The sequence below is a fragment of the Hyperolius riggenbachi genome, chromosome 9, assembly GCF_040937935.1.
Source record: "Hyperolius riggenbachi isolate aHypRig1 chromosome 9, aHypRig1.pri, whole genome shotgun sequence".
NCBI classification, from domain to species: Eukaryota; Metazoa; Chordata; class Amphibia; order Anura; family Hyperoliidae; genus Hyperolius; species Hyperolius riggenbachi.
In genome coordinates, this window is record NC_090654.1 from 79815739 (window position 1) to 79838884 (window position 23146).

Here is a 23146-nt window from a genome sequence, read left to right on the forward strand (position 1 = left end):
TGAGACACCATCTCCTCCTCCCTTCCCCCTGGCCATTACAGGACTGCTTCCCGGGTCCCTGCGAGTCTAAAAGCTTTGGTAATTACTGATCTGTCCCTGTGGGCAGCAGCTGCACAGTCCATACACTCTAAAGCAAGCTGTCTCCCTTCTTCTCTATCACCCAAAACGTGTTTACACATAATGTGCCGGGTCATAGAGTAGGAGGGAGACAGCGTGTCTCAGAGTGCATGGACTGTGCAGCCGCTGCTTGCCTACTGGGACAGATAAGTAATTACCAAAGCTATTACAGTCGCAGGGACCCGGAGAGCAGTGCGACTGTGAGGGGAGCGCAGCATTTGGCAGGGTCACTGGTGTGGGCCCCTGCAGACACTGGGGCCCTGGGGTAATTGCCCCCTTTGCCTCTATGGCAGCGCCGGCCCTGGTGAGAGGTGATGGTCATAGAGGATAATGGTTGGATCAAAATAATGCCAATGACATAAAAGTACATGAACCTAGGTTACATTTTGTAGGCACTGTATTAATGAAGCACACATTTTATACTTGAATATAACTGGGACACAAGCGATTATCACTCTTCTCTGATTGGCCTAATAATTCTGAGTCTTGTGATTGCCCTAAAAATTCTGAGTTTTGGTACCTGGAGTACCGCTCTTGGCATTCCACAGAATTCTGATTTCTGCTTTCCAATTACTGATTTCTGCTGCAGAAAGACAATTTCTGATCAGAAACTCAAAAATCGTAATTTCGCAATTTTTGGAAGCTCATCGCTACCTATAAATTCATCTCTGGCAGCACTTAAAATCATAGCTCTTTTCAATGAACTTGTTATTTATAGTATAACACTTTTTTGAACCAAAGTGTAATTTCACTTTAACTGAACTTTGCAGCAGTAGGCAGTATACATTCCTTGGTATGTAATGTAGTGTGGTTGGCGCGTCGTTTGGCTGGTGTTTAGTTAAGCTGAATAAGTAATGTTCTGTCTGCACTAAGCTGTGAAGCCGTTCCCAGCGCCATAGCCCGGGGCTCACTCTGCAGATGGGCAATTTGAATAATTTTATGTCCATTTGTATAAGTTAATGTTATACTTGAAATAGTGTCGCCGTCAGTGTAAATAATTACAACGTTATTTAATGTTGTGCCACGTCGCCAGATATCCGGACGGGTGCAGATGATGGATACCAGGGGGTCCAGGTGATGATTAATCTCTCCAGGAGGCTCTTCATATCAGGCAGTTGCTGTAGGAAGGGCAACATGGCGTCTTTCAGTACTGCAGCCCTGCAATCAGAGGTGTAACTACTAGGTAGCTGCCCTTGCAATCTTAGGGTGATCGAGGCTGTTGGGGGCTCCGACTATTTTCTATCCTACGCTCCAAACCACTGGCCCACATCCCAGACTAAGAGTTGTTGTGGACGAGCATATGGGATTGGGGGAGTCATGGTAGCTGCACTTGTTATACAGTATAACTCCTGACAAATAAGCCCCAAGACCATTAAGATCCTCACAGGGGAGGGATAAGGGGGTGTGAATGTTGGAAGGGATGCTTAAATTGCATGTATGCCTGTGCCGGCAGTTTGCAGGCCCTGTACAAAGCACCTACATAGTTTTTTCATTGATGTACTCCACTCAGTGTGATAGCCCCATGGGACAATCACTGCTTCTGTGATGGGATTCTGCATTTTTGTGCGACGTGGCAATACTGTGAAAGGGGCGTAAGTCTCACATATAGCAATCTTCCTCATCCAAACATTTATTGTAACCATTGTCTCAATTAAGCACTGATCTAACTAATAAGACTATGAGGCGCAAAATATCTCAGGCTGTAGCCTGGTATCTAAAGTGAACCCATGGTGCGTCTGCACACATGCATGAAGAGGGTCGCTGTCAGGATCTTCAGGAGGGTCCCAGGCAGTTGCGGTGGTAAGGAGGCTAATGTGGAAGCCTCTGCAGGATCTGGATGCTTCCCTCATCTTAGGTAAGTATTTGGTTTTTGACCCAAGATTTGCAGATTAAAGATGCTTGGCAAGGTGATCAAAAAAGAAGGGGATCCCGCAAGCCTGATCAATAATGCTCCAATTGAGTTTGACCAGTTTATACAGCACAAGCGGGATCAGGCAAAGTTGTAAATATTAATCAAACGCGCTGGATGAGGAACAACAGAGGCAGGGACAGCTAGCTGTAACACATTTAAAACAGCAGTTCAATCTCTGTAATGTTAGTTCTTGACAAAGAGTAAAAACAATATTACGTTTTGATTGCACATTGTTCTCGAAACACATGCTACCACTGGTTTGTGTTGAAGCCCTAGTTTATCCCCGCAATGTTTTAAATGCACATGATCAGGGGCATAACTACAAATCATGGGGCCTCCCCAGCAAAACTTTGATGGGGCCCCACAATGTTCACACCCTTTCCCTTTCCTACCCCTGGTGACCCTCATAGCCTGGCGGCCCATCTCACAAGGGTCATATAACAAGTGTGGACATATAGGAGAGAGTGAAGTGGTAGTTAGGCCCCACTTACAGCTATGATCATAAATTTGTTGTGTCAGTGTTGTGTATTAGGATAGCCATGTGAGGGCATAGCGGCATTTGGTAGCCATCTGTGTCCCTCGGATAGTAGTATTAGGTAGCTGTGTAATGTACTTCAGATAAGAGCATTACATTACCATGGGCTTGATTCACAAAGCGGTGCTAACAATTAGCACGCTGGTGAAAAGCCCTTTATCACGCCTAAACTCAGTTGAGGCGTGATAAGTTTAGGTGTGATAAGTTTTGGTGTGATAGGTTTAGGCGTGATAAGTTTAGGTGTGATAAGTTTAGCCTTAATAAGTTTAGGCGTGATAACTATAGCACCAACTGGGTTAGCAGTGGACAGCTGATCAAAAGTTTCGCGCTAGCAAAGTCTGGTGCACTTCGCATAGAGTTTAATGGCGCTGTTTTGTGTGAGGGACTTTGTGCGCGATCTAAGCTTATCTAAACTTATCACGCCTAAACTTATCACGCCTAAACTGGCTTTTCACCAGCGTAGTGCAATGGTTATCATGCCTAAAGTCTTTTAGGCGTGCTAACTGGGTTAGCACCGCTTTATGAATCAGGCCCAATGTGTGCTCTCCAAAAAAAACAACAATATTTGGTTAGGGATGCTCGCTGGATTCCGCGGAATTGTTAATTGCGTGATTCCGTCCGGAATTAGGTCAATTCCGATTCCGGTAGTCGGAACGGAATTGCTAAACCTCTCAAACGGAATTCTCTCTCTCTCTCTCTCTCTCTCTCTCTCTCTCTCTCTTCCTCCTCCTCCTCCTCCACTTCTATCCAAGCAGGAAATGGAACTACTGGAGCCAGCCAGTCAGGTATTTTGAATGTATTTATTGCAAAAGAAATACAGACATGCTGTGTGCATTGCAAATTTACCATCAAGTGCATTAAAGGGATGAGAGGCTGAAGCAGGGCTTTAGTAAATACTCCTCATTGGGTCTTGTTGCTCTTCATGGAAACTGAAGACAATTAATGGACTGTAGTCTATTGTTTAATGAATTTATACTGGGTGAGTTCAGAAGCTGGGAAAGCAAATTGGCCTCATAGAAATGATAATTCACCAAGGTCAATTCGCAGCACCCACACGCCAAGGCCGCGCTGCCGTACAGCTAGAGTGACTCATCTGCTTAACACAATGCATGCCTTTATATGTTTTATCTAAGTATTACCCATCCATTTGTTTGAGTCATCTCAAGACAAACTAAAAATATATATCGCTAAATAATAGGCAAATGAGAAGGCAAAGCATAGCTGAACCTTTAGTTCACTTTGTACCCAGATCATTAAAACTAGAGATAAAAAAATAAGAGAGAAGAAAAGTAAAAAAAAAATTCTTGCCCAAAGTAATTGTACATCTTAGAAAGAATCACAAATACTTGTCCTCGCTTAGTAATTGGAGTTACAGATTGCCCAGCAAGCTCATGGTGAACCAGAACTCCAAGGGGTGTGTAAGGGGTTGAAACAGTCTGACGCATCATTTCATTGCAGCAGTTCTGGATGTGTGTTTAGCTTTCAGGGGACAAGAGAGGGATGATTTGCATAGTCAGCAGTGATGCATTGTGGGACTCCTCAGTCAGAGCTCTTCTTAAGACCTTCGGTCTTATGCTGGGAATACACGGTTCGTTTTTGAGGTGATTCGATGGTTCGATAGATAATTTCCACCATATTCGATCTCCCTTTTGATCCTTTCGCCGATCAATTTCTGATAGAAGTGAATGGAAAAAGATAAGAAAAAACAAGCAGAAGATAAGCGAATCGAATGCGAAATCGAGCAGCAAAAAAGATCGAGAGGAGAACCGAGCTCCAGAAACGAACCGTGTATTCCCAGCATTAAGAAGACAAAATTCTGTTTTAGATAGTATTTTAGTAAGGAGACTTTTTGATCATTTTAGCCCCTTACACACTCCTGGGAGTTCTGGTTCACCATAAGCTTGATGAGCAATCTGTAACTCTGGGTGTGTCAAGTCCTACCCCATAGAGCCATATTAATCCATGCCTTGCACTGACGAGGAACAACCAATCCCAAACAGTCTGTATGTATGTTGGATTAGTTTGGCTCTGTAATATTAACAAGCTTACACGTCATTGTATTCCAGCAGTTCTGGAGGTGTGTTTAGCTTTCAGGGATAACAAAGTGATGATTTGCATATTCAGCAGTGATGCATTGTGAGACACCTCAGAGTTCACTTCAACGTGAATAATTGCAAATACCTTCTGTTTTAAAGGGACCCGAGCAAAGGCACTGTGTATGCATTTATGCATACCCACGTATAATTGGTAATGTTGATACACTAACCATGCCCTGTGTTAAACTGCCTCTCGTTTTGCCCATTCTAAATTATATTGTAGCGGCTAAAAGTTGCGCTGTGACCTTGGAACAGGAAGCCTGCGAGTCCTCTCTGCACATGTGCAAGCTTCCTGGCTTCTTCCTCTTCTGTTCCCCTTCTGTTCCCCTTCTGTTCCCCTTCTGTTCCCCTCTGTTCCCCTCTGTTCCCCTCTGTTCCCCTCCCCTCTGCCACGTGTCATACATACATGCATGGCAATATGACGTTCGGCAGAGGGGAGGGGAATTGCCACACCTATGGCCATGCCCATTTTTTGCATGCCGCATTAACGTGCCACCCCGTTCCACGTTGGGCCCTGAAAAATCTGGTCACTGTATCTTAGCACTGTAATAGATTTTGCTATGGTGATCTTTGCTCTATGCCAAGGATCTATATATATAATAGAGTAAGTGCCTCAACCTTCAAACAAGAAGAAGAAGTAGCGCCCTGCCCCCAGGGCCGGTCCAAGCAAGAAGAAGGGGCTGGTCCAAGCAAGAAGAAGAAGTAGTGTCATATCAAACCAAGGGCAAAGAGGGATAATTTGCATATTCAGTAGCAGTGCATTGTGGGTAACCACAAATGTTCACTTATAGCTGAATTATTGCAGATTTGCTTCTGTTTTAAGAAGAAAAATTACACCAAGCTTTGCTTTTTTTAGTAGGTGGGCTTTTTGGTCTCTTTTATCCTCCTATATACATTCTTAGTAGTTTGGGTCACCCTGAGCTGCTTGGTTACTCTGTTGTACTGGTCCAAGCCCTATCTCATACAGCCATATCAATCCCTGAGGGCCAAAAGTCTGAAATAGGCTGTCACATGTGGGTTTGATATGACTGTGTAAAATTTAAAGCAATAGGGCCTGATTCACAAAGCGGCGCAAACTGTTTAGCACGTGAAGTGCCATTTGTGGACATTTGCGCGCGCTAAGTGCCGTGATTCGCGCTATTGCGGTCTTTTACATGTGCAATTTGCTGCGACTTTTGCGCACGCAAAGTGCTGCAATTCGTGGCAAATTGCGCGCGCAAATCGTGGCACTTTGTGTGCGCAAAAGTCTGCGTACGGCACTTCACGTGCTAAACAGTTTGCACCGCTTTGTGAATCAGGCCCATAGGCTTGCTTGATTTACCAAGGGTGAAAAGGAATAATTTGCATATTTAGTAGCGGTGCATTGTGGGTAACCACAAATGTTTACTTATAGCTGAATTATTGCAGATTTGCTTCTGGTTTAAGAAGGAAAATTACACCAAGCTTTGCTTTTTTTTAGTAGGAGGGCTTTTTGGTCTCTTTTATCCTCCTATATACATTCTTAGTAGTTTGGGTCACCCTGAGCTGCTTGGTTACTCTGTTGTACTGGTCCAAGCCCTAGCTCACATAGCCATATCAATCCCTGCTATGTACTGAAGAGGACCAAAAGTCTGGCTGTCATATGTGGATTTGAAATGACTGTGTAAAATGTAAAGCTATAGAGTCTGATTCACAAAGCGGTGCAAACTGTTTAGCATGTGAAGTGCCGCAATTCGCGTGATTGTGGTCTTTTGCGCGCGCAGTTTGCTGCGATTCGTGGACTCTTGCGCGTGAAAAAGACCGCGAACGGCACACCCGTGCTAAACAGTTTGCACCACTTTGTGAATCAGGCCCATAGGCTTGCTTGACTTACCAAGGGTGAAAAGGAATAATTTGCATATTTAGTAGCGGTGCATTGTGGGTAACCACAAATGTTCACTTATAACTGAATTATTGCAGATTTTCTACTGTTTTAAGAAGCCAAATTACAGCAAGCTTTGATTTTTTTAGTAGAAGGTCTTTTTGGTCCCTTTTATCTCCCTATACATTCCGAGTGGTTTGGGTCGCCCTGAGCTGCTTGGTTACTCTGTTGCAGTGGCGTACCTAGGGTATTTGGCACCCGGTGCTGGTTACCCACAGTCACCCCCCCCCCCGGGCTGTGGAGTCGGTACAAAAATCTTCCGACTCCTCAGTTTATGAAACCACGACTCCAACTCCGACTCCGGGTACCCAAAATAGCTTCAACTCCGACTCCTTAGTCTTAATACTTAACAGGGCTGTGGATTTTGTACCAAAATCACCCGACTCCTCAGTTTATGAAATCAACGACTCCGACTCCAACTCCAGGTGCCCAAAATTGCCCAGACTCCGACTCTTCGACTCAGACTCCACAGCCCTGCCCCCCCGTAATTGGGGCTACGTTGCGCAAAAAATGTGTGTGGTCATATACCAAAATGTGGGTGTGGTCACGGGTGGAGACTAGTTTACATGAACTTAGCAATGGTGGGACATTAGATTAGGACAGCAGTGGTGGCGAAAAGTCACTTATCTATCGCAAAGTGCCAACAGCAATTTAAACTAAATACAAACATTTTAACTCATACATGAACATTATGGAAAATCCAAGTTGAAAATAAACTGTGAAGATAAACAATTTCATCCATCCTACTCCTGAAAAATGTATTTTTTATTTTTTTTTAAAACCCCCCCAGTTTTATTTTCTGTTTTAAAAAGCTAAAAAAAAAAAAAAAAAAAAAAAGTAGGTTTAAAGGAGTTATCCGGGCAGTTTTAATAAAATGAACGCCCCAAGCTCCCAGGACCTCCCTCGCCGCATCTCTGCTCTCAGCCGTTCGCCGGAGGCTAAGAACTACTACCACCTGCGCAGTCCGCTCCGGCCCACGTGGCGGTGATTGACAGCGCCGATCGCGCAGGCGCAGTACAGAGCAACCTCCAGGTCGCTCTGACATCATCGCCGGGGACCGGGTCGGAGCTCCGGCGAACGGCTGAGAGCAGAGATGCGGCGAGGGAGGTCCTGGGAGCTTGGGGCTGGAGGAAGCCCCCGGTTAATTTTATTAAAACTGCCCGGATAACTCCTTTAGGGCTGGAACCCACAGGAGCGCTTTTGGCAGCGTTTTGGCAGCACTGCGATACGCTAGCAGTTTGCCAAAACGATGGGCTAATGTTAATGGATGGGGCAACTTCCACAGGAGCGTTTGTGTTTCTCAGAAACGCAAACGCAGGACATGCAGCATTTTGGGAGCGTTAGCGCTTCAATGTAAAGTATTGAACCGCTAGCGGAAACGCTCAGCAAAACCTAAACTGAGCGGTTTTGCTAGCGTTTTGCGGTTCAGCACACTGTAACAAAATGAAAAATAATTCACAGGACCAATCAGGATAAAAACGCAAAACGCAAAACGCTAGGCACCCGCTGGGGAAAAAAATACAATGTTGCAAAACACGACCAAAAACGCGCATGAATCCGCTTGCAAACCGCTCAGACAAAACGCTAGCGGTTGCGTTTTGCGTTTTTCAGTGGGTTCCAGGCCTCAATGCTATTGTCTCATATGAGGTTGATTCCGCTTTTCCCATAGTCTCGCAGTTAGCAATCATGAGGCCCCCAACAAGACAAATTCAGCAATCTTGAGGCCCCCAACAAATCATGAGGCCCCCAACAAGACAAATTCAGCAATCTTGAGGCCCCCAACAAGTCAAATTCAGCAATCATGAGGCCCCCAATAAATTATGAGTCCCCCAACAAGACAAATTCAGCAATCATGAGGCCCCCAGCAAGACAAATTCAGCAATCTTGAGGCCCACAACAAATCATGAGGCCCCCAAAAAGACAAATCCAGTAACCATGAGGCCACCAACAAGACAAATTCAGCAGTCATGAGGCACATAAATAGACAGCATTTTGAAATAAATAGGCAAAATGCCCCATTAATATGGTAGACACCTCTCACCTGGCTTCTGAATTCTCCTCTACTGGCTGCTGTGCCTGGCTGGCAATACTATTTTTGTCTGGATTGGCGATGATGTGTGAGCTGAAAGGCCTGGCAGTGATGCTGTGGCCTGACTGGCGGTGATGCTGTGGCTGGGCTGGCTGGTGGTGATGCTGTGGCTGGACTGGCTGGTTGAAGTAAATGCTGGCCTGACTGGTGGTGATGCTGTGGCCTTTTTGCCAGTGATTCTGGGCTGGTTGGCTGGTGGTTATGTTGGGCTGGCTGGCCTAGATAGTTTAGGTAGTGAGAGGTGCCCCACAGTTTAGGTAGTGCCAGGAGCCCCCCAGTTTAAGTAGTTACAGGAGCCCCCCAGCTCAATTAGTGACTGGAGCCCCCCAGTTCAGTTAGTGACAGGTACCCCCCAGTTTAGGTAGTGACAGGTACCCCCCAGTTTAGGTAGTGACAGGTGCCCCCCAGTTCAGCTAGTGACAGGTGCCCCCCAGTTTAGCTAGTGACTGGTGCCCCCCAGTTTAGCTAGTGACTGGTGCCCCCCAGTTTAGCTAGTGACTGGTGCCCCCCAGTTTAGCTAGTGACTGGTGCCCCCAGTTTAGCTAGTGACTGGTGCCCCCCAGTTCAGCTAGTGACATGAACCCCCAGTTTAGATAGTGACAGGAACAGGAAAAGTTGTGACTGGGCACACCATCTTTGGTAGGGTGCTTGGTATTGTGGTATAGGCAAACCACCAAAGTATAAGTCCAGAATTCAAATATACCAGCACTCCAGCTTTCTCAAAGAATCACGCTCTTTTATTGAGCTAACATATCCACAGAAATGACCGACAATTGTTTCGGGGCCTCGCAGGGTCCCCCTTTCTCAAGGCGTGTGTGGTTACCAATATCAATAAAAGAGCGTGATTCTTTGAGAAAGCTGGAGTGCTGGTATATTTGAATTCTAGATAGTGACAGGGACCCCCAGTTTAGATAGCGACAGGGACCCCCAGTTTAGACAGCGACCCCCCAGGTTAGACAGCGACCCCCCCGGTTAGACAGCGACCCCCCCGGTTAGACAGCGACCCCCCCAGGTTAGACAGCGACCCCCCCAGGTTAGACAGCGACCCCCCCAGGTTAGACAGCGACAGGGACCCCCCAGGTTAGATAGTGACAGGGACCCCCCAGGTTACATAGTGACAGGGACCCCCCCAGGTTACATAGTGACAGTGACCCCCAGGTTAGATAGTGACAGCGACCCCCAGGTTAGATAGTGACAGCGACCCCCAGTTAGATAGTGACAGGAAACCCCAGGTTAGGTAGTGACAGCGACCCCCCAGGTTAGATAGTGACAGCGACCCCCCAGGTTAGATAGTGACAGCGACCCCCAGGTTAGATAGTGACAGGGACCCCCCAGGTTAGATAGTGACAGCGACCCCCAGTTAGATAGTGACAGGGATCCCCCAGGTTAGATAGTGACAGCAACCCCCAGGTTAGATAGTGACAGCGACCCCCCCAGGTTAGATAGTGACAGCGACCCCCCCAGGTTAGATAGTGACAGGGACCCCCCAGGTTAGATAGTGACAGCGACCCCCGGTTAGATAGTGACAGGGACCCCCCAGGTTAGATAGTGACAGGGACCCCCCAGGTTAGATAGTGACAGCGACCCCCGGTTAGATAGTGACAGGGACCCCCCAGGTTAGATAGTGACAGCGACCCCCCAGGTTAGATAGTGACAGGGACCCCCCAGGTTAGTGACAGCGACCCCCAGGTTAGTGACAGCGACCCCCAGGTTAGTGACAGCGACCTCCAGGTTAGATAGTGACAGGGACCCCCCAGGTTAGATAGTGACAGGGACCCCCCAGGTTAGATAGTGACAGGGACCCCCCAGGTTAGATAGTGACAGGGACCCCCCAGGTTAGATAGTGACAGGGACCCCCCAGGTTAGTGACAGCGACCCCCAGGTTAGTGACAGCGACCCCAGGTTAGATAGTGACAGGGACCCCCCAGGTTAGATAGTGACAGCGACCCCCAGGTTAGTGACAGCAACCCCCGGTTAGGCAGTGACAGGGACCCCCCAGGTTAGGCAGTGACAGGGACCCCCCAGGTTAGGCAGTGACAGGGACCCCCCAGGTTAGGCAGTGACAGGGACCCCCCAGGTTAGTGACAGCGACCCCCGTTTAGATAGTGACAGGGACCCCCCAGGTTAGATAGTGACAGCGATCCCCCAGGTTAGTGAAAGGGACCCCCCAGGTTAGATAGTGACAGCGACCCCCCAGGTTAGATAGTGACAGCGACCCCCCAGGTTAGATAGTGACAGCGACCCCCCAGGTTAGATAGTGACAGCGACCCCCAGGTTAGTTAGTGACAGCGACCCCCAGTTAGATAGTGACAGGGACCCCCTAGGTTAGATAGTGACAGGGACCCCCCAGGTTAGATAGTGACAGCGACCCCCCAGGTTAGATAGTGACAGCGACCCCCCAGGTTAGATAGTGACAGCGACGGCAACCCCCCAGGTTAGATAGTGACAGCGACCCCCAGGTTAGTTAGTGACAGCGACCCCCAGTTAGATAGTGACAGGGACCCCCCAGGTTAGATAGTGACAGCGACCCCCAGGTTAGTTAGTGACTGCGACCCCCGGTTAGATAGTGACAGGGACCCCCCCAGGTTAGATAGTGACAGCGACCCCCAGGTTAGATAATGACAGCGACCCCCAGGTTAGATAATGACAGCGACCCCCAGGTTAGATAGTGACAGTGACCCCCAGGTTAGTTAGTGACTGGGACCCCCCCAGGTTAGATAGTGACAGGGACCCCCCCAGGTTAGATAGTGACAGGGACCCCCCCAGGTTAGATAGTGACAGCGACCCCCAGGTTAGTGACAGGGACCCCCCAGGTTAGATAGTGACAGGGACCCCCCAGGTTAGATAGTGACAGGGACACCCCAGGTTAGATAGTGACAGGGACACCCCAGGTTAGATAGTGACAGGGACACCCCAGGTTAGATAGTGACAGGGACCCCCCACTGCCCCAGGTAAGATAGTGACAGGGACCCCCTAGGTTAGATAGTAATAGGGATCCCCCCCAGGTTAGATAGTGACAGGTGCCCTTCACTCGTTGTGCAAATTTGGGATTTTACACCCCCCGTGGCCGTCCCCGCTGACAACCTACCCCCCCCTCCCCCCTCACCTCACAGGCCTTCCCCGGTGACAGGCAGGAGCAGCCCAGCTTCAGACCTCAGTATCAGCCGGCGACCAGTATGCGGGCGCACCGAACTCAGTGAACACCACGCCGTATATGCGGAAGTGATGTCACTTCCGCATATCAGTGCGGTGTCCGCTGGGTCCTAGCGCCCGCATACTGGTCGCCGGCTGGTCGGAGGTCTGAAGCTGGGCTGCTCCTGAGTCCTGCCTGTCACCGGGGAAGGCCCCGGGGGGGGGGGGGGGGGGGAGGGACACATAGGTTGTCAGCGGGGACGGCCACGGGGGGTGTAAAATCCCAAATTTGCACAACATGTGCACTGACTGCAGCGGCAGGGGCGGCAACACAGGACTCCGGGTGTCACCCCCTAAGCATCAAGACACCCGGTGCGGGCCGCCCCTGCCGCTTGACGGTAGGAACGCCACTGCTCTGTTGTACTGGTCCAAGCCCTATCTCATATTCCCATAACAATCCTTGCCATGTACAGATGAGGACCAAAAGTCTGAAACAGGCTGTCACATGTGGGTTTGACATGGCTGTGTAAAATTTAAAGCTATAGACTTGCTATACACCAGTGGTTCTGGATGCTTGCTTGGATTGCTAAGGGTGAAAAGGAATAATTGGCATATTTAGTAGCTAACCATTGTGAGTAACCACAAATGTTCACTTATAGCCTATGCTGCTATTGCGGCCAGGAGGTCGCAATAGCAGCATAGGGGGCGATATACAGGCTGGGAACGCGAACAATCACTCGCGTTCCCATGCGTGTCGGCCGGTGACGGCGAAACCGGAAGTCGTCGCCAGCGGGTCCTGGGACATTGGAGCGGAGCTGCGAGGGCACCGATCGGCTGCTGGGGGCTGAGGGAAGCCCCAGGTGAGTAAATCACATTTTTTTTACTTGACTTAAGGTTCGCTTTAAGCAGGAGGGGGAGCGCACATGGGGGACCCAGGTGAGGGCGGGGGGGGGGGGTTCCTACTGAGCTTAAGCTGGAGGGGGAGCACACAAAGGGACCCAGGTGAGGGCGGGGGGGGGGGGGGGGAGTTCCTACTGAGCTTAAGCTGGAGGGGGAGCACACATGGGGGACCCAGGTGAGGGCGGGGGGGGGGGTTCCTACTGAGCTTAAGCTGGAGGGGGAGCACACATGGGGGACCCAGTTGAGGGGGGGTCCGACCCCCCTCCCCACCACTGTGCCCAATACCCCCTTCCTGCCCTCTACCCCCTTATGCAGCGTATGCTACGCCGCGGGTCGGCTAGTTTCCAATATTTTTGCTCATGGTGTCCATGTTGTCAAAAGAAACTAGGTGACCACAGCCATGTCAAAAAAGGTTCATGCTTTCAAAGGAAACTGGGAGACCACAGCCATGTCACAGAAGGCTAAGAGACCATAGCCATGTTACAGAAGGATAAGAGACAATAGCCATGTTACAGAAGGCTGAGTATCCACTGTCAGACGCAGTGTGATTTTAGCCATGTCAGAGTAAGGCAAGTGACCACTGCCATTAATGGAAGCAAAAGTGTTCACTGTCATGTTACAGGAGTGACCAAAACAATGATACAGTAAAGCAGGTCACTGCTGTCTAGTGCAGGAGATTAAATGACTACTGAATGATCACTACCGTATAAAGGGAGGCTCAGTGACTACTGCCATGTCACAGGAAGCTGAGTGACTGCTGCCATGTTACAGCAGGAAGCTGAGTGACTACTGCCATGTCACAGGAAGCTGAGTGACTACTGCAGTGTCACAGGAAGCCGAGTGACTACTGCAATGTCACAGGAAGCTGAGTGACTGCTGCCGTGTCACAGGAAGCCGAGTGACTACTGCCATGTCATAAGAGGCTACATGAGCATGAGCACTTCTATGTTACTAAAGGCTAAGTAACTAAAGCTGGCTCACAAAAGGCTGAGGAGTGAGAAACAAAAGGCCATTTTTCAGGAAAGTTAGTTACCGCCCGCCGCCAAGTACAGGAGGCTGAGTACTTGCTGACGTGTCAGAGAAAGGTATATTAACCTTTATCATATACAGAAGAGTAAAAAACCACTACTATGTCACAGGAGGCTGCGTGACTATAAAAATGTTACAGGGGGGTTAGTGACCATTGCCATTACCAAAGCCGAAATTACTTTTACCATTTTATAGGAGGCTAAGTTATTACAGTTATGTCACATGTGGTAAGTGACCACTAACATGTACAGAAGACTGTGTGACCAGTGTTATTGTACATAAGATTGAGTAACTGCAGCCATGTCACAAAAGACTAAATAACCACTGCCAAACCACAATGATTGACTATAGTCATGTCTTAGGAAGATAGACCCTTGTCACATACAGGCACTTAAGTGACTATAGCTATATCATAGAGGAGTGAATGACCACTGTCATAAACAGGAGGCTGTGCAGTGCAACCCAGTCTAAAGAATAGAGAAGGTCATTTCAAAATGGGCTCCAAGTTGGTTTGTTGGCCTATTGGTTGTCTATGTATAGCTAGTCCATGTTTCTATTTTATCAGTTCCGGGATTGTTCATGTGGGTAAAGCAGCACATCACAGAGATGACCAAGATCAGTTTCATAAAAAGCAACAGAATGCTGAAGTGTGTGGTGGGTTTAGGCTATATAAGCAGGGGTTAACTTACCTAGGCCGCCGCCTCCCTTCTAAAGGTTCCACGCCTCTCTTCATCTTAGGACACTTTAGTCTTCTAAACCGGAACTTCTGCTCCCCACTGGTGAGCAGGTCCCTGCAATAGCATGTCCAGTGTTTACAGAAACAAGTAAAAATCTGCAAAAAGTTTGGTGAAATGTTGCAGAAGGTTTAGTTTTATTCATTTTTTATCATTACTTAAGGAGTGTTAAGATGATACACTATCAATCAGTTGGAAAGCCCACACAAGCTTCTCCTGGTGGGACGCCTTTTCCAGGAAGTCATAATGAGAGCCGTGACAGCTGCACTGCTCAGCCACCCTGCTACACATCCCTAATCGTATTAATCATAGTGATGGACAAGGCGATGGTGTCCAGGAAGGTAATTATGCTTTGTGGAGATACAATGGAAAACACATTCCTGTCGTGACTTCTTGAATTGATTGCAGCTTGGTATGCAGCAGAGAGGCGCTCTGCATGGCTTGTGAATATAACGGTTAAAGGAGAATGTGAGACAAAGGTGAAAACACTTTATTACCTATAGGTGACAAATGTCACTTGACAGCTGCTATAGTTAACCCTAATTTAGGGTTAGATAAACATTACTGCAGTAATTCCTTCAGAATTCTACTTACCGTAAGTAAATTAATTATTATCTGTTCAAAGTAGTAGTTCATTTTAAAAGGACATTAAAATTGTAAACAATAAAATAAAGTCCACTAGTCCAGGACAAAACACATGAGGTACTTATATTTGAACAGTGTTGCTCAGCCCCAATAGCTTCTCCACAGAAGTACAAGTTAGTCCCACATTTACTGTATATACCCATATGATGCTCTCTGTAACTGACATTCTGGGAACCACTTTTACAATGATTCTGGCACACAGTTGAGACGTGGTAGCCTGGGTGCCCACTGTTATTAGGATGTTCTCAGTGTAGGACGCCAGAGAGGACGTTGTGTCCAGTATTAGGTAGACAGAGTGTGCCACCCAGTATAGGCAACCAGATGCCCCCCCATGTATAGGTAGCCAGATGACCTTCTCAGTATAAGCATACAGATAACCTCCCAGTCCCCAGTATAGATAGCCAAATGACCCCCTTTCAGTATAGACAGCCAGATGTTCCACCAGTATAGGTAGCCGGATGACTCCCCCAGTATTGGGAGCTAAATGGCCACTCCCAGTATAGGTAGGTAGCTTTATGACTCCTCTAGTATAGGTAGCCAGTTGTCCACCAGTATAGGCAGACCGATGTTCCCTTCAGTAAAGGTAGCCAGATGACTTCACCAGTATTGGTAGCTAAATAACTACCCCCAGTATAGGTAGCCAGATCAATGCCCCCATCCTAGTATATATAGCCAGATGAACCTACCAGCATAGGTAGCCAGATGACCCTTTAGGTTAGCTAGCGAGATAAACCCCCAGTATAGATAGCCAGCTGACCCACCCTCCCCCCGCCCTGCAGTATAGTTTGCCAGGTTGCCATATAAACTACCCAGCATAAGTTGCCCGATAACACCCCCCCCCCATGTAAGTTGCCAGATGACCCCCCTACAGTATAGCCAGGTTCATACAAGTACATGCGGCCACATACCCCAATGCCCCCAGTAGAGGTAGCCACATAACCCCACTATAATAATAAAGGTAGCCAGAGAGGGTGCCCCCATTCCCATGCAGAGTGCGCAGCAGAGTGTAAATAACTCACCTCTCTAGGATATGTCTTCATCCTACTCCTTCTCTATGGTGTGATAAGAGATGGCGTTCACATCATAGGGATGTAGTGCCTAGGGGACTGAAGACGGATCCTGGAGAGGTGAGTTCTTTACTGCACACCTGCGCACTCTGCACATTTGCTCTACCCCTTCATACCGATCTACCAGCCCATAGCCCACTGCATGCTGTCATTTTCACCCCTTATGATGCACCAGCCAGGTCTTATTATCCTCTATGTCTTTGCTTGTTGGATCCTTCTTCATCTCAGTCTACCCTCCATATATTACATCACCATGTGGTATGCGTTGCTTTCTCATGTCTTCCTCCTTATGGCAAACACCTTGTGTACTTGGAAGACTGAAAGGGAAACCAGGATAATGCCATACCAATACACACTGGGACATCTTCTACCTTTATTTACTCACAGAGGGATACATTCACTAAACTGTGGTAATCAGAAGAGCATGTGTACAGTCTTGCGCAGGATAAGTAGAGCATGTTAATGAGGTCTTTACCATACTACATTATGCTCTACTTATTGTACATAAGACATAACCACAGTTTAGTGAATATACCTCAACGTTTCTTATGTAAAGCAACACATTATCATATCCAGTATCCAGTTAAATGTTCCAACTTCCACGAAGACATAAAAATGACACACATACTATGGCCTATTTCTCATCTTATGCACAAAATAACTTTTTAACCACTTGAGGACTGCAGTGTTAAACCCTCTAAAGAGCAGGCTATTTTTCCTTAATTGGCCCTGCAGCTTTAAGGCCAAGCTGCATTCTCTGCTGAGTAGCATACATTTAACTGTTTCCAGGGTCCAGCAGTGTGCACTAAACAGGAAAAACAGCTACAGAGTTAAGGAATTTCACAATGAGGCATACAAATGGTGTGCATTTTTTCCAGTCAGAGAGCTGAATTCCTCTGTTATCAGCTCATTAATTTACTGGCTATCCAGACCAAGGCACACTATGTTTAGTATAGGTAAACAGAAGGAAGATTTTGTGTTGGTTATAAGCTAATTGTTTTTCTAAAAGTTATAATAATCCAAACAGGTCACATTACAGAGCAGGGCATTTTCTTCCGGGTACCACGTGACAACGCCGTCCATGCCACCTGCATCAGCGTGTAACAGCGTGTAGCTGCATTTGGAGATCCGCAGTGTGCTATTTACCCAGTGCTCAATGGAGCACGGCTCTGAGCTTAAGCCCTGCACATGGACCTAACAGTATCCTAAGACTAGAACACCGCATGGGTGAGAGACTTCTGCTTTACAGCAATAGCTTTGCTTGCCTTTGGGCTGAAATACCCTGTATTTATTCACGCTGCATCGCTTGCTCTTGTACATGCTTTGTTGTGGCATTCTCCACATCCAGGAGTCTCACATTGATTCAACAACTGCGATTGAGTTGTGATCTGGACACTCCTCTGTGATTCTACAGACATTGTTGGGATCAATTTCTTGGGGAATGAAAGCATTTGTCATGAGCTTCAGGCATTACTGTCTTTTCAATCTGACTTATGCTTGTTGCCATTAACCTTCTATAAGTATTTGAGGACTGCACCTTAGCAGGCAGTGGTAGGAGGTGTGTGAATGGTTTACAGCGGGGGCCGGCTATATTGTTTTTAATATTTTGACAGATCTGTCAGATATTTTACTATTATATATATTAAAACAGCGCACATAAGGAGTCCACAAAGATTTGAGGATCAGCTAATCTGCAAGTCCACTTTGATCCTTGACTCGCAGAAGTGATGTATACAGTATATATCTTCTACAGTGTGTACCACCACCACACCCTCACGATGGAACACTCACCGCAACAAATTGACCCACTGTGAGACTGGGTCAAACAGCGCCTGCAGGGACATCAAGGCCTCCCTCTGCCTATACTGATCATCACCGATCCACTCCACAAATTCAATAGTGTCTCCGTATCAATAACACCTCAAAACAAACCAATAGGCTCTATGGCGTAATAACGTTAAAACAATTTATTAAAAATCATTCCAAACAACTCACATGCTCGTTGCTTTAACCACTTGCCGACCACCCACAGCCCATGGGCGGCGGCAAAGTGGACGCCTAAAGGACCGCAATACGCCTTCAGGCGGCGCGTCCTTTAGGCATGCCGGGGGAGCGATCGCGTCATTGATGACGCGCGCTTCCCCCGGCAACTGGCTCCGCCCACCCGCCGTAACATCCCGCCGGCCATACGGAAGCGCCGGCGGGATGTTAACCCCGCGATCGCCGCTACAAAGTGTATAATACACTTTGTAATGTATACAAAGTGTATTATACAGGCTGCCTCCTGCCCTGGTGGTCCCAGTGTCCGAGGGACCACCAGGGCAGGCTGCAGCCACCCTAGTCTGCACCCAAACACACTGATCTGCCCCCCCCCGCCCACTGATCACCCACAGCACCCCTCAGACCCCCCCCTGCCCACCCCCCAGACCCCTGTTTGCACCCAATCACCCCCCTAATAACCCATCAATCACTCCCTGTCACTATCTGTCAACGCTATTTTTTTTTTATCCCCCCCCCTGCCCCCTGCCCCCTCCTGATCACCCCCCCACCCCTCAGATTCTCCCCAGACCCCCCCCCCAGACCCCCCCCCTGTGTACTGTATGTATCTATCTTCCCTGATAACCTGTCAATCACCCGTCAATCACCCATCAATCACCCATCAATCACCCCCTGTCACTGCCACCCAACAATCAGCCCCTAACCTGCCCCTTGCGGGCAATCTGATCACCCACCCACACCAATAGATCGCCCGCAGATCCGACATCAGATCACCTCCCAAATCCATTGTTTACATCTATTCTCTCCTCTAAACACCCACTAATTACCCATCAATCACCCATCAATCACCCCCTATCACCACCTGTCACTTTTACCTATCAGATCAGACCCTAATCTGCCCCTTGCGGGCACCCAATCACCCGCCAACACGCTCAGATTGCCCTCTGACCCCCCCTTATCAATTCGCCAGTGCATTAATTACATCTGTTCTTCCCTGTAATAACCCACTGATCACCTGTCAATCACCGGCCAATCACCTATCACCCATCAATCACCCCCTGTCACCCCCTGTCACTGCCACCCATCAATCAGCCCCTAACCTGCCCCTTGCGGGCAATCTGATCACCCACCCACACCATTAGATCGCCCGCAAACCCGCCGTCAGATTACCTCCCAAATGTATTGTTTACATCTGTTATCTTCTCTAAACACCCACTAATTACCCATCAATCACCCATCAATCACCCCCTATCACCACCTGTCACTGTTACCTATCAGATCAGACCCTAAGCTGCCCCTTGCGGGCACCCAATCACCCGCCCACACGCTCAGATTGCCCTCAGATCCCCCCCCCCCCCGCCCCTTATCAATTCACCAGTGCATTAATTACATCTGTCCTTCCCTGTAATAACCCACTGATCACCTGTCAATCACCTGCCAATCACCTATCACCCATCAATCACCCCCTGTCACTGCCACCCAACAATCATCCCCTAACCTGCCCCTTGCGGGCAAACTGATCACCCACCCACACCAATAGATCGCCCGCAGATCCGACATCAGATCACCACCCAAGCGCAGTGTTTCCATCTATTCTCTCCTCTAAACACTCACTAATTACCCATCAATCACCCATCAATCACCCCCTATCACCACCTGTCACTGTTACCCATCAGATCAGACCTTAATCTGCCCCTTGCGGGCACCCAATCACCCGCCTACACGCTCAGATTGCCCTCAGACCCCCCCTTATCAATTCGCCAGGGCATTATTTACATCTGTCCTTCCCTGTAATAACCCACTGATCACCTGTCAATCACCTGTCAATCACCCATCAATCACCCCCTGTCACTGCCACCCATCAATCACCCCTGTCACTGCCACCCATCAATCAGCCCCTAACCTGCCCCTTGCGGGCAAACTGATCACCCACCCACACCAATAGATCGCCCGCAGATCCGACATCAGATCACCACCCAAGCGCAGTGTTTCCATCTATTCTCTCCTCTAAACACCCACTAATTACCCATCAATCACCCCCTATCACCACCTGTCACTGTTACCCATCAGATCAGACCCTAATCTGCCCCTTGCGGGCACCCAATCACCCGCCTACACGCTCAGATTGCCCTCAGACCCCCCCTTATCAATTCGCCAGGGCATTATTTACATCTGTCCTTCCCTGTAATAACCCACTGATCACCTGTCAATCACCTATCAATCACCCATCAATCACCCCCTATCACTGCCACCCATCAATCACCCGCTGTCACTGCCACCCATCAATCAGCCCCTAACCTGCCCCTTGCGGGCAATCTGATCACCCACCCACACCAATAGATCGCCCGCAGATCCGACGTCCGATCACCTCCCAAGTGCAGTGTTCACATCTGTTCTCTACCCTAAACACCCACTAATTACCCATCAATCACCCCCTGTCACTGCTACCTATCAGATTAGACCCCTATCTGCCCCTAGGGCACTCAATCACCCGCCCACACCCTCAGAATGCCCTCAGACCCCAGCCCTGATCACCTCGCCAGTGCATTGCTTGCATCTATTCCCCCCTCTAATCACACCTTGAGACACCCATCAATCACCTCCTGTCACCCCCTAGCACACCTACCCATCAGATCAGGCCCCAATTTGCCCCGTGTGGGCTCCTGATCACTCGGCCAAACCCTCAGATCCCCCTCAGACCCCCTTCCGATCACCTCCCCAGTGCATTGATTGCATCTATTTTCCCCTCTAACCACCCCCTGAGACACCCATCAATCACCTCCTGTCACCCCCCTAGCACTCCTATCCATCAGATCAGGCCCAATACAACCTGTCATCTAAAAGGCCACCCTGCTTATGACCGGTTCCACAAAATTCGCCCCCTCATAGACCACCTGTCATCAAAATTTGCAGATGCTTATACCCCTGAACAGTCATTTTGAGACATTTGGTTTCCAGACTACTCACGGTTTTGGGCCCGTAAAATGCCAGGGCGGTATAGGAACCCCACAAGTGACCCCATTTTAGAAAAAAAGACACCCCAAGGTATTCTGTTAGGTGTATGACGAGTTCATAGAAGATTTTATTTTTTGTCAAAAGTTAGCGGAAATTGATTGATTTTTATTGGGTTTTTTTCACAAAGTGTCATTTTTCACTAACTTGTGACAAAAAATAAAATCTTCTATGAACTCGCCATACACCTAACGGAATACCTTGGGGTGTCTTCTTTCTAAAATAGGGTCACTTGTGGGGTTCCTATACTGCCCTGGCATTTTAGGGGCCCTAAACCGCGAGGAGTAGTCTAGAAAACAAATGCCTCAAAATGACCCGTGAATAGGACGTTGGGCCCCTTAGCGCACCTAGGCTGCAAAAAAGTGTCACACATGTGGTACCGCCGTACTCAGGAAAAGTAGTATAATGTGTTTTGGGGTGTATTTTTACACATACCCATGCTGGGTGGGAGAAATTTCTATGTAAATGGTCAATTGTGTGTAAAACAAATCAAACAATTGTCATTTACAGAGATATTTCTCCCACTTAGCATGGGTATGTGTAAAAATACACCCCAAAACACATTATACTACTTCTCCTGAGTACGGCGGTACCACATGTGTGGCACTTTTTTACACCCTACGCTAAGGGGCCCAAAGTCCAATGAGTACCTTTAGGATTTCACAGGTCATTTTGCGACATTTGGTTTCAAGACTACTCCTCACGGTTTAGGGCCCCTAAAATGCCAGGGCAGTATAGTAACCCCACAAATGACCCCATTCTAGAAAGAAGACACCCAAAGGTATTCCGTTAGGAGTATGGTGAGTTCATAGAAGATTTTATTTTTTGTCAAAAGTTAGCGGAAAATTGATTTTTATTGTTTTTTTCACAAAGTGTCATTTTCCACTAACTTGTGACAAAAAATAAAATCTTCTATGAACTCACCATACTCCTAACGGAATACCTTGGGGTGTCTTCTTTCTAAAATGGGGTCATTTGTGGGGTTCCTATACTGAACTGGCATTTTAGGGGCCCTAAACCGTGAGGAGTAGTCTGGAAATCAAATTTCGCAAAATGACCTGTGAAATCCTAAAGGTACTCATTGGACTTTGGGCCCTTTAGCGCAGTTAGAGTGCAAAAAAGTGCCACACATGTGGTATTGCCATACTCGGGAGAAGTAGTACAATGTGTTTTGGGGTGTATTTTTACACATACCCATGCTGGGTGGGAGAAATACCTCTGTAAATGACAATCTTTTGATTTTTTTACACACAATTGTCCATTTACAGAGTTATTTTGCACCCTAACTGCGCTAAAGGGCCCAAAGTCCAATGAGTACCTTTAGGATTTCACAGGTCATTTTGCGGAATTTGATTTCCAGACTACTCCTCACGGTTTAGGGCCCCTAAAATGCCAGGGCAGTATAGGAACCCCACAAATGACCCCATTTTAGAAAGAAGACACCTCAAGGTATTCCGTTAGGAGTATGGTGAGTTCATAGAAGATTTTATTTTTTGTCACAAGTTAGTGGAAAATGACACTTTGTGAAAAAAACAATAAAAATCAATTTTCCGCTAACTTTTGACAAAAAATACAGCACCCCTGTAAAGCCTAAAGGTGCTCATTGGACTTTGGGCCCCTTAGCGCAGTTAGGCTGCAAAAAAGTGCCACACATGTGGTATTGCCGTACTCAAGAGAAGTAGTAGAATGTGTTTTGGGGTGTATTTTTACACATACCCATGCTGGGTGGGAGAAATAACTCTGTAAATGGACAATTGTGTGTAAAAAAAATGAAAAAATTGTCATTTACAGAGATATTTCTCCCACCCAGCATGGGTATGTGTAAAAATACACCCCAAAACACATTCTACTACTTCTCTTGAGTACGGCAATACCACATGTGTGGCACTTTTTTGCACCCTAACTGCGCTAAAGGGCCCAAAGTCCAATGAGCACCTTTAGGCTTTACAGGGGTGCTTACAAATTAGCACCCCCCAAAAT